This window comes from Panulirus ornatus, chromosome 29 (assembly GCF_036320965.1).
Source record: "Panulirus ornatus isolate Po-2019 chromosome 29, ASM3632096v1, whole genome shotgun sequence".
NCBI classification, from domain to species: Eukaryota; Metazoa; Arthropoda; class Malacostraca; order Decapoda; family Palinuridae; genus Panulirus; species Panulirus ornatus.
In genome coordinates, this window is record NC_092252.1 from 13,058,922 (window position 1) to 13,072,379 (window position 13,458).

Genomic DNA, 13,458 nt, shown 5'->3' on the forward strand with positions numbered 1-13,458 from the left:
ACTAATGCTGTTACACATGGGTCCTGGGTTCGATCCTGGCTGTTGGAGGTCTGTATGAAATATATATATATATATATATATATATATATATATATATATATATATATATATATATATATATATTCCTGGGGATAGGGGAGAAAGAATACTTACCACGTATTCCCTGCGTGTCGTAGAAGGCGACTAAAAGGGAAGGGAGCGGGGGGGCTGGAAACCCTCCCCCCCCTTTTTTTTTTTCCCAAAGAAGGAACAGAGAAGGGGGCCAGATGAGGATATTCCCTCAAAGGCCCAGTCCTCTGTTCTTAACGCTACCTCGCTAACGCGGGAAATGGCGAATAGTATGAAAGAAAAGAATATATATATATATATATATATATATATATATATATATATATATATATATATATATATACATATATATATATATATATATATATGTGTGTGTGTGTGTGTGTGTGTTTTTCTCTAAATGATAGGATGGTAGATGGATCTTATATAAATTTCAATACCTACAAGTCTAAAAGCTTCTGTTTATGCTCTTTTCGAATACTTTTAAGGCTGCTCGCTGGTAGACCCGAGCAATAATATATTCTTCTGGGTGCATCACACGCATGCTACAGCTCCTGTCTACTGATGCACACGTGTGCTGCATGGCTTGGAATCATGGGTGTGTCAAGTTGGCCCAAACCAAAGCCAGGGTAGGTCGATAAATGGGCGCCTGTCTTAGGCTAAGGTGCGTGTAAGTCTACATACGTACATAACAGGGGTCAAAGATATGGTACAAAACCTCTCCTCCCATAAATATGAATCACACATACGTTTAAACTGTATGATAAACTTACAGAAATGGGGGCCCTACAGGAGCAGAACTGCCTCACACCGAACCAATACGGCCGTGTGCTAGCATCGGGTAGGCTTAATGGCGGTGGCGGAGTGAGCCAGTGGCTGTCAAGTTTCCCACCCTGGCCCAGGGAGATGTAAACGTGAGTTGCTGGCATTCACTACACAAACTTACACTCTGTCTGTCTGTCTGTCTGTCTGTCTGTCTCTCTCTCTCTCTCTCTCTCTCTCTCTCTCTCTCTCTCTCTCTCTCTCTCTCTCTCTCTTGCGCAAGACAATAACTCGCACGACGCACTAGTCCAAACTCTTAATCTTCCTCGGGCGGGAGCTTCGCGCTACACCTGTCAAATGGCAAAATCTCATCACAAGGGAAGAAGTCTCGAACCATCCGGGCCTGTGAAAGTGGAGATCTCTCCCTATACTCTATACATAGGTACTTACACACACACACACACACACACACACACACAAAATAAAGCTTATCAAGTTTGGATCAATGCTTTCCATGAAGCACAAAGAATAAAAATGGTCCAAGGAAGGGAAACAATAATGACAGCAAAATGACGAGAGCCCAGTTACAGCCCATAAATTTGCCCACCATGGATGAGAGATGAGCATGGAGTGACTTCATTACTGCCTTTGAAGGGCCTTAGCTAGTGCGATGATGACAGTTCAAGATTAGACGAACAAGAGACGAAAACAAGGAATTAAGTAATAAACTCCAGGGGAGGAAAGATATTACGTCATATGTTACTTCTCCCTTCTGCCCCTAGGTGTCTTTCAGCTTTTCTGTGAAGAGCAACGTCGCCACCATTCCACCATCTTGCAATACCCCTGTCCTCTCTCTCTCAGTCTATCCAACTGTCCAAATTCTCCATCACGATATGGTTTTCTGGGTGTTAATTTTCCACCAACACTCTTGTGTCCGCATGCGGGTCTGCGATCTTCCAAACGGTTCTCACTGAAATGCTCTATCTTTGGTGTCGTTCTATCTTTGTCTCCACTCTCCAAACGACCCAACCATCTTCACTCTCCAAACGACCCAACCATCTTCACTCTCCAAACGACCCAACCATCTCCACTCTCCAAAGACCCAACCATCTCCACTCTCCAAACGACCCAACCATCTCCACTCTCCAAACGACCCAACCATCTTCACTATCCAAACGACCCAACCATCTTCACTCTCCAAACAACTCAACCATCTCCACTCTCCAAACGACCCAACCATCTTCACTCTCCACACAACCCAACCATCTCCACTCTCCAAACGACCCAACCATCTCCACTCTCCAAACCACCCAACCATCTTCACTCTCCAAACAACCCAACCATCTCCACTCTCCAAACAACCCAACCATCTCCACTCTCCAAACAACCCAACCATCTCCACTCTCCAAACAACCCAACCATCTCCACTCTCCAAACAACCCAACCATCTCCACTCTCCAAACAACCCAACCATCTCCACTCTCCAAACAACTCAACCATCTCCACTCGCCAAACAACTCAACCATCTCCACTCTCCAAACGATCCAACCATCTCCACACTGTATTAATTCTTTCTATATTGGTAATTTCGTCGTCTTCCCAGCTCCTAAATTTGCCCAGTCTTACTGGCTTCAGTGTCCGCTATGGATCTTCACTACGTTTCAGCTTCGTATGTTAAGAGCTGGCAAGAGTGTCATGGTGATGACGGCAAGTGTTTCACATTCCACTGGAATGTGAGTTTCGTCCATTAGCAAGTATAACATAAACAACTGTATACATTCTTTGCTTAATCCGTCAGCTATATCGGTCTGAATACCCTCCTACGGCTGATGACTAAGGTCACTGAATTCTTCTGTCTGTTGTAGTTGTCTGCCGATTTAATCTTATGTTCAAGACTTCTTGATATTTTTTCAAGTACCATAACTTCAGGCTCCATCTCGTTCATTTTCAACCCATTTTCATCAAATATTCTCTCCCCCAATGTTCCGTGGGGTGGCTTCCTGGGGATATTCCCCAAGTCGCCTCCCAATAGAAAGGATCATGTGCATATTCAGGAGTCGTGACTGCTGGACTCCTGATGATCTTATCCATGGATGTTATGAACAGTTGGGGGACAATTACATGACATTTTCACTCCACCGGATACATCAGGACACCAATCTTCATTATCAAAAGACACTTTATCAATCTTCATTTTCATAAGACATTTACCTTAATCATTCAAGGAATAGAAATTAATTATATTGCTCGTTAGTGTGTGTCATTCACTCCTCATTATGATAAACACTTCCTTGATCTAGATCTCGGTAGAGAATCAAAAGTTTTCTGCAGGTTAACACAGTGTGTACTAAACTTGACGTCTCATTCCTTAAGCCTCTTCCACAACTAGGCGTACTACAAGCATCCCGTCCCTCAGTCCTCATTTGTTGTTAGCTATGGTGGTAAGAGAGGTCTGGCTATGTTGGCGAGGAAACTAAGGGGAACGAAGCCATGCTGGCTGAGGAAGTGAGGCTATGTTGGTGATGTGAGCGAGGCTGCACGAGTGTGTGTGTTGGGAGGGTATACCGTGGGCAGTGAAGAGTATGTTGGCGTGACAAGATGATGCTGGTGGAACAAGAATGTGCGTGGTTATCATATGCTCTTCGTCTGAACCCCATGTGGGAATAATCTCATCTACTCACTTCACGACTTTCACTGACATTTTCTGCCTCCCTGAGGGACTGACATCATTAAACAAAAATTGTACAGCACATGAAAGCCGACTCCGTGGATCTTACATCAAAAACATTTTATACTTCACTACAAACTCTTCCTAAGTAAACGTCAATGGTTCAGTGGGCGCCACAATGAAATGCCTCGTCGAACGACACTAAACAATGACATGAATCAAAATCACTCCTAATCACATCACTTTTACCTGATACGACTTCATACACGAACGAAGCCATCTTCCTTTACGACGAAACTATACACTATTTCACGGAACAGTCGTGTATAACTTCACCAAAACTAAGTTAAGAGATCACTAGAAATAATCGGCAAGTTCCTCAATCGGGCCAAATACTTGGGGGAGAATTTCTACCGCCAAAGTCATCATCGCTGCTCATGATAATGACGTCTGCCAGATACGCTCGACCGCCTCTGCCAGAAAATAAAAAAGGAAGTTTGGAAACTAAAAGAGGGAAAGGTGGCGCCCTCAGTTGATAATGGTAGAGGACAGCTGAATCACTCAAAAATGTTGAAAAAAAAGGGTGAAAAAAAAATACGTTGTCAGACGACGGGCGGAAAAAAAAACACGTCAAGGATCCCAAGTGACAAAGGAGGGCCACCTTGGGGGCTGGCTGCCCCGCCGAACCCTGTGGTGGGCCACACGCGGGCTGCTCATCCGACACTGCCTGCCTGTGGGTGGGTCTTATCGTAGACGAGGCCTCACTCGAATGTCGCCCCCAAGTAAAGTCGCCAGAGTCCCAAGTCCACGATCGCAAGTGAGCGAGGTCCATGAAGGCTGTTGCTGGTCGCAGATGCTTCCTCAAACGGGGATTGCGAAGACTGACTTGACCAAAAAAAAAAAAAAAAAAATGAAAATACAAAAAAGCAGCTTAACAATAGGGCTAACCAACACCAATCACAACCAAATTTATCCTCGTTGCTGGGACGGATCATCTCTTGTTTAAACCAACTCACTCCATCACAGAAATCAAGAGGACTGGCTGGCTGGGCATCATCATCTCTCTCTCTCTCTCTCTCAACCCACGTTGCCTCTGAAGTGGAATGTCTGTACATGTTCTGTAGTTCGATGTCTCCTTTCTTAAAAAATAGGCACCACATTTGTTCTTCCGCTCACACCCAAGCCAACAACTTGCACAGTAGCTAACCTACAGCAAAACTATCATGGAAGTTGGACTGGTCAAACAACACGCAGCATGGCTACAACATACAACATGCCTCACAGCCAACAAGCCACAACTAATACATCACAACGTGGCTACAACCAAAACGTCACAACCAAACTAACAGCTTACAACGTGGCTAACCTACACCGAGTCACAACCACACTATCAACTTACAACGTGGCTAGCCAAGAGCAGTCGGCGGCGGTGGACATATTGGTTGTCCTGTGCCGGCAACACAGTGCTTTATATTTTACGGCCTCAATTAGTGCGGTAATTACAGGAGGAGGTCGTTCGGCAAGACTTGAGGTCAGAGGTGTTTGTCTGGCCGCCGGCGTCTCTTTAAGCCTCCATTTATACGTGTCCGTTTTCATCTTTGCTTGTGTGGCTGTGTGTTTTATCGTGTCCGGCTGCGTGTGTTGTGTGTGGTTAACTATAATTTGTTTTATGAATGCATTTGTCTGCGTCTGGACATGTGAGTATCCACGCATGCATGACTTCTAGAGTTTGCATCTACGGGTTTCCAGTCGCACAGAAGCCTGTATGTGCACAAAACAATATGGATGACTTAATACTTAAGCGTATAGGTCTGCTTGGACGTGACTAAATTTCTCTATGCACAGTTCCACGTCAGCGTTTATGATCGAGACTGCTTGTATTTCAGTGTATGGCTGGTCTCCTACGTGAATGTATTTGTTTACCTGTGTATAACACAGTGTGTGTGTGTGTGTGTGTGTGTGTGTGTGTGTGTGTGTGTGTGTGTGTGTGTGTATCATGCTCCTGCCTTTATGTATGTGTATATATTTTTCTGTGTTTCTACCATAAATCAACTGTTTAATGTATGACCAAGAGCACTTTCACGTACGGGGGTGAGGGCGTCTGTATGCGCAAGAGCAAGTCTACGTGTTGTGTCTGGCGGTGGTGTGTGCGTGCTTGTCTGCGTGTTAAGTGTGTGTGTGTGTGTGTGTGTGTGGCAGCGTCTAGTGCCTGAGGTGCGGGTGGCTGAGGCAGGCAGTACCTGGGCAAATAAGCAGGAGTGTTGGAAGGCGAGACCAGGTCGTGAGCTGACTAATGACACGGTAGCCCTGTCTCTCCCACCATGTTCCGGCTGACTTCTGTCTCATGGTGGGTGTCCTGTGTTGTTATGGTGGGTGCTGTGCGTTATCATGGTGGATGTGCGTGTGCTATGGTGGCTGCGGTGTCTGGCACAGTGCTGCAGTGTGTTATGGAAGCCGCAGTCTGCTTTATGGTGGCTTTTCGCTCCATAACCTGACTGTACACCACACACACGCATCATCACCCACCCCTCTAGCACATACACCTAGCGATTGTCTAACATATTCATCTGGCGATCATTTACATGCACCTAGCGAACACCTAACACATGCACCAGGCTATCATCTAACACATGCACCAAGCGTTCGTCTAACACATGCACCAGGCTATTATTTAACACATGCACCAGGCGATCATCCAACACATGCACCTGGCGATCATCTAACACATGCACCAGGCTATCATCTAACATGCACCAGGCGATCATCCAACGCATGCACCTGGCGATCATCTAACACATGCACCAAGCGTTCGTCTAACACATGCACCAAGCGTTCGTCTAACACATGCACCAGGCGATCATCCAACACATGCACCTGGCGATCATCTAACACATGCACCAGGCTATCATCTAACACATGCACCAAGCGTTCGTCTAACACATGCACCAGGCGATCATCCAACACATGCACCTGGCGATCATCTAACACATGCACCAGGCTATCATCTAACACATGCACCAGGCTATCATCTAACACATGCACCAAGCGTTCGTCTAACACATGCACCAAGCGTTCGTCTAACACATGCACCAGGCTATCATCTAACACATGCACCAGGCTATCATCTAACATGCACCAGGCGATCATCCAACGCATGCACCTGGCGATCATCTAACACATGCACCAGGCTATCATCTAACACATGCACCAAGCGTTCGTCTAACACATGCACCAGGCGATCATCCAACACATGCACCTGGCGATCATCTAACACATGCACCAAGCGTTCGTCTAACACATGCACCAGGCTATCATCTAACATGCACCAGGCGATCATCCAACACATGCACCTGGCGATCATCTAACACATGCACCAGGCTATCATCTAACATGCACCAGGCGATCATCCAACACATGCACCTGGCGATCATCTAACACATGCACCAAGCGTTCGTCTAACACATGCACCAGGCTATCATCTAACATGCACCAGGCGATCATCCAACACATGCACCTGGCGATCATCTAACACATGCACCAGGCGATCATCCAACACATGCACCTGGCGATCATCTAACACATGCACCAAGCGTTCGTCTAACACATGCACCAAGCGTTCGTCTAACACATGCACCAGGCTATCATCTAACATGCACCAGGCGATCATCCAACACATGCACCTGGCGATCATCTAACACATGCACCAAGCGTTCGTCTAACACATGCACCAGGCGATCATCCAACACATGCACCTGGCGATCATCTAACACATGCACCAGGCGATCATCCAACACATGCACCTGGCGATCATCTAACACATGCACCAGGCGATCATCCAACACATGCACCTGGCGATCATCTAACACATGCACCAAGCGTTCGTCTAACACATGCACCAGGCGATCATCCAACACATGCACCTGGCGATCATCTAACACATGCACCAGGCTATCATCTAACATGCACCAGGCGATCATCCAACACATGCACCTGGCGATCATCTAACACATGCACCAGGCGATCATCCAACACATGCACCTGGCGATCATCTAACACATGCACCAAGCGTTCGTCTAACACATGCACCAAGCGTTCGTCTAACACATGCACCAGGCTATCATCTAACACATGCACCAGGCTATCATCTAACATGCACCAGGCGATCATCCAACACATGCACCTGGCGATCATCTAACACATGCACCAAGCGTTCGTCTAACACATGCACCAAGCGTTCGTCTAACACATGCACCAAGCGTTCGTCTAACACATGCACCAGGCTATCATCTAACACATGCACCAAGCGTTCGTCTAACACATGCACCAAGCGTTCGTCTAACACATGCACCAGGCTATCATCTAACACATGCACCAAGCGTTCGTCTAACACATGCACCAGGCGATCATCCAACACATGCACCTGGCGATCATCTAACACATGCACCAAGCGTTCGTCTAACACATGCACCAGGCTATCATCTAACACATGCACCAAGCGTTCGTCTAACACATGCACCAAGCGTTCGTCTAACACATGCACCAAGCGTTCGTCTAACACATGCACCAGGCTATCATCTAACACATGCACCAGGCGATCATCCAACACATGCACCTGGCGATCATCTAACACATGCACCAGGCGATCATCCAACACATGCACCTGGCGATCATCTAACACATGCACCAGGCGATCATCCAACACATGCACCTGGCGATCATCTAACACATGCACCAGGCGATCATCCAACACATGCACCTGGCGATCATCTAACACATGCACCAAGCGTTCGTCTAACACATGCACCAAGCGTTCGTCTAACACATGCACCAGGCTATCATCTAACACATGCACCAAGCGTTCGTCTAACACATGCACCAGGCGATCATCCAACACATGCACCTGGCGATCATCTAACACATGCACCAAGCGTTCGTCTAACACATGCACCAAGCGTTCGTCTAACACATGCACCAAGCGTTCGTCTAACACATGCACCAGGCGATCATCCAACACATGCACCTGGCGATCATCTAACACATGCACCAGGCTATCATCTAACACATGCACCAAGCGTTCGTCTAACACATGCACCAGGCGATCATCCAACACATGCACCTGGCGATCATCTAACACATGCACCAAGCTATCATCTAACACATGCACCAAGCGTTCGTCTAACACATGCACCAAGCGTTCGTCTAACACATGCACCAAGCGTTCGTCTAACACATGCACCAAGCGTTCGTCTAACACATGCACCAAGCGTTCGTCTAACACATGCACCAAGCGTTCGTCTAACACATGCACCAAGCGTTCGTCTAACACATGCACCAGGCTATCATCTAACACATGCACCAAGCGTTCGTCTAACACATGCACCAAGCGTTCGTCTAACACATGCACCAAGCGTTCGTCTAACACATGCACCAAGCGTTCGTCTAACACATGCACCAGGCGATCATCCAACACATGCACCTGGCGATCATCTAACACATGCACCAAGCGTTCGTCTAACACATGCACCAAGCGTTCGTCTAACACATGCACCAAGCGTTCGTCTAACACATGCACCAAGCGTTCGTCTAACACATGCACCAGGCGATCATCCAACACATGCACCTGGCGATCATCTAACACATGCACCAAGCGTTCGTCTAACACATGCACCAAGCGTTCGTCTAACACATGCACCAGGCTATCATCTAACACATGCACCAAGCGTTCGTCTAACACATGCACCAAGCGTTCGTCTAACACATGCACCAAGCGTTCGTCTAACACATGCACCAGGCTATCATCTAACATGCACCAGGCGATCATCCAACACATGCACCTGGCGATCATCTAACACATGCACCAAGCGTTCGTCTAACACATGCACCAAGCGTTCGTCTAACACATGCACCAGGCGATCATCCAACACATGCACCTGGCGATCATCTAACACATGCACCAGGCGATCATCCAACACATGCACCTGGCGATCATCTAACACATGCACCAGGCGATCATCCAACACATGCACCTGGCGATCATCTAACACATGCACCAGGCGATCATCCAACACATGCACCTGGCGATCATCTAACACATGCACCAGGCGATCATCCAACACATGCACCTGGCGATCATCTAACACATGCACCAAGCGTTCGTCTAACACATGCACCAGGCGATCATCCAACACATGCACCTGGCGATCATCTAACACATGCACCAAGCGTTCGTCTAACACATGCACCAAGCGTTCGTCTAACACATGCACCAAGCGTTCGTCTAACACATGCACCAAGCGTTCGTCTAACACATGCACCAAGCGTTCGTCTAACACATGCACCAGGCGATCATCCAACACATGCACCTGGCGATCATCTAACACATGCACCAAGCGTTCGTCTAACACATGCACCAGGCGATCATCCAACACATGCACCTGGCGATCATCTAACACATGCACCAAGCGTTCGTCTAACACATGCACCAAGCGTTCGTCTAACACATGCACCAGGCGATCATCCAACACATGCACCTGGCGATCATCTAACACATGCACCAGGCGATCATCCAACACATGCACCTGGCGATCATCTAACACATGCACCAAGCGTTCGTCTAACACATGCACCAGGCGATCATCCAACACATGCACCTGGCGATCATCTAACACATGCACCAGGCGATCATCCAACACATGCACCTGGCGATCATCTAACACATGCACCAAGCGTTCGTCTAACACATGCACCAAGCGTTCGTCTAACACATGCACCAAGCGTTCGTCTAACACATGCACCAAGCGTTCGTCTAACACATGCACCAGGCGATCATCCAACACATGCACCTGGCGATCATCTAACACATGCACCAGGCGATCATCCAACACATGCACCTGGCGATCATCTAACACATGCACCAAGCGTTCGTCTAACACATGCACCAAGCGTTCGTCTAACACATGCACCAAGCGTTCGTCTAACACATGCACCAAGCGTTCGTCTAACACATGCACCAAGCGTTCGTCTAACACATGCACCAAGCGTTCGTCTAACACATGCACCAGGCTATCATCTAACACATGCACCAGGCGATCATCCAACACATGCACCTGGCGATCATCTAACACATGCACCAAGCGTTCGTCTAACACATGCACCAAGCGTTCGTCTAACACATGCACCAAGCGTTCGTCTAACACATGCACCAGGCGATCATCCAACACATGCACCTGGCGATCATCTAACACATGCACCAGGCGATCATCCAACACATGCACCTGGCGATCATCTAACACATGCACCAGGCTATCATCTAACACATGCACCAGGCGATCATCCAACACATGCACCTGGCGATCATCTAACACATGCACCAAGCGTTCGTCTAACACATGCACCAGGCGATCATCCAACACATGCACCTGGCGATCATCTAACACATGCACCAGGCGATCATCCAACACATGCACCTGGCGATCATCTAACACATGCACCAAGCGTTCGTCTAACACATGCACCAGGCTATCATCTAACACATGCACCAGGCTATCATCTAACACATGCACCAGGCTATCATCTAACACATGCACCAGGCTATCATCTAACACATGCACCAGGCTATCATCTAACACATGCACCAAGCGTTCGTCTAACACATGCACCAAGCGTTCGTCTAACACATGCACCAGGCGATCATCCAACACATGCACCTGGCGATCATCTAACACATGCACCAGGCGATCATCCAACACATGCACCTGGCGATCATCTAACACATGCACCAAGCGTTCGTCTAACACATGCACCAGGCTATCATCTAACACATGCACCAGGCGATCATCCAACACATGCACCTGGCGATCATCTAACACATGCACCAGGCGATCATCCAACACATGCACCTGGCGATCATCTAACACATGCACCAAGCGTTCGTCTAACACATGCACCAGGCTATCATCTAACATGCACCAGGCGATCATCCAACACATGCACCTGGCGATCATCTAACACATGCACCAAGCGTTCGTCTAACACATGCACCAGGCTATCATCTAACACAACTGCTCGTAGGAGAGTGATCTTTCCTGGTCGTCTTGCTAACACGTCTGACTCTCAACTAATCACAGCTCTCACAAGCCCTGCAGGCTCGGCACATCCTAACTTTTTAAACTTTCCTTCTATAGTTTTGGGGACGTAAATTGCTCCTCGTCTCAAGGCCAGCTATTTGACTCAACAGTCTCACACTTTGAAGGAATGGAATTATGCGTGTCGTCTGTGTCTGTGTACAGGGGAGGGCGATCCACCCTCGCAGGGGGAACCCATCTCTTTGAACATTCTCTACCCTCATTCATTTTCCTCATTTGCTGTCTGCGTTCACCATACGTTCATTAATATCAGTCCATGCCATTCACAACGGGTAACACGAAAGTAATTTTTCCCGTCACTTTTAACAGCTTCCCTTGCTTCAAGTTAGATGCTCAGTTTGTTATAACCCTACATTTCTCAAAGAATTATTCACAATTGTCTATATTCTCTGGTATAAATAAGGGCTGTGATCAGGTCACCCTTCATTCTTCTCTCTTCCAAGGTGAGCAAGTGTGTGTGTGTGTGTGTGTGTGCGTGCGCGCACGCGAGGAAGGAGGCGGCAGGAGTGAGGTATGGGAGGGGAAGCAGCAACAGAGGAGAGGTATGGCCTTCATGTTGAGCATTACGCCATCACCATCGATTGCCGCTGCCCCGCGCCTTCTTGTCATATTCCTTGGCTTCTCTCCGTCGTGTCAGCTCATGACGCGGCACACGACCCTGGGGTGCAAGGTTACCACGCAGCAAGCAACCTGTGCTCTCATACCACAGCAGAAAATACAGTGTTTACATAAACAGTTATCCGGTGGCGGATCCTGACAGTGTTGTGGTGGTGGATCCCGACAGTGTTGTGGTGGTGGATCCCGACAGTGTTGTGGTGGTGGATCCTGATTGTGTTGTGGTGGTGGATCCTGACTGTGTTGTGGTGGTGGATCCTGACTGTGTTGTGGTGGTGGATCCTGACTGTGTTGTGGTGGTGGATCCTGACTGTGTTGTGGTGGTGGATCCTGACTGTGTTGTGGTGGTGGATCCTGACTGTGTTGTGGTGGTGGATCCTGACTGTGTTGTGGTGGTGGATCCTGACAGTGTTGTGGTGGTGGATCCTGACAGTGATTTGGTGGGGGATCCCGACAGGTGTTGTGGTGGTGGATCCTGACAGGTGTTGTGGTGGTGGACCCTGACAGGTGTTGTAATGGTTCGTGATGAAGGTTCATGGTTCCTCTAAACCATCGCTTCACCTTAACAAGGACAAGAGGGAGACGCACATGACTGGCCCATCATTTTTCCCCCTCCACAAAAAAGGTTTCCCTAATGTTTTTACACCACCATTGTTGTCGGTGTGGCGACCCCTCTCGAGACCCCAACACCACCATCCTCCCACATCACGGCCACCAGACGGCTTTGCCACTTAAAAAAAAACAGAAAAAAGAAAAAAAAAATACCCACAAACTAGAAGTTCTTAAAAGTGGTATACCATTTTCTACAGGCACTCAACTCTACCAAGGCAATCACACGTATCTCTTCCTTCGTTCGTAATACCCTCTCTCTCTCTCTCTCTCTCTCTCTCTCTCTCTCTCTCTCTCTCTCTCTCTCTCTCTCCAGAATACTAAACGCTTCATCGAAAAATCGAGAACATATTGTCAGCGCAGGATGCAACGCCCGGGAAGAAGGAACGGCACAATGATACAGAACAAAAGGTGAACTCCGCTATCACCCAGGCATTACATAAGCCTGGCTCAACACAGCAGCACACGGCCCAGACAAGCTCCGGCAGCTTCATTAAATAAGCGAGGATCAACCTGCTTCCCTGGCTCGTTGTGCGCATTCATGCCAACTTGAATCCTATCAGCTTCTAACAGCATCAATAACAAACACAA

At 47.9% G+C, this 13,458-nt stretch overlaps 1 protein-coding gene across 15 annotated transcripts in view; it reads right to left on the reverse strand.

Annotated features, from left to right (window-relative positions):
* Oatp74D (Organic anion transporting polypeptide 74D) overlaps positions 1-13,458 on the reverse strand; it is a 494,863-nt gene that overhangs the window by 99,523 nt on the left and 381,882 nt on the right. The window lies entirely within an intron of this gene.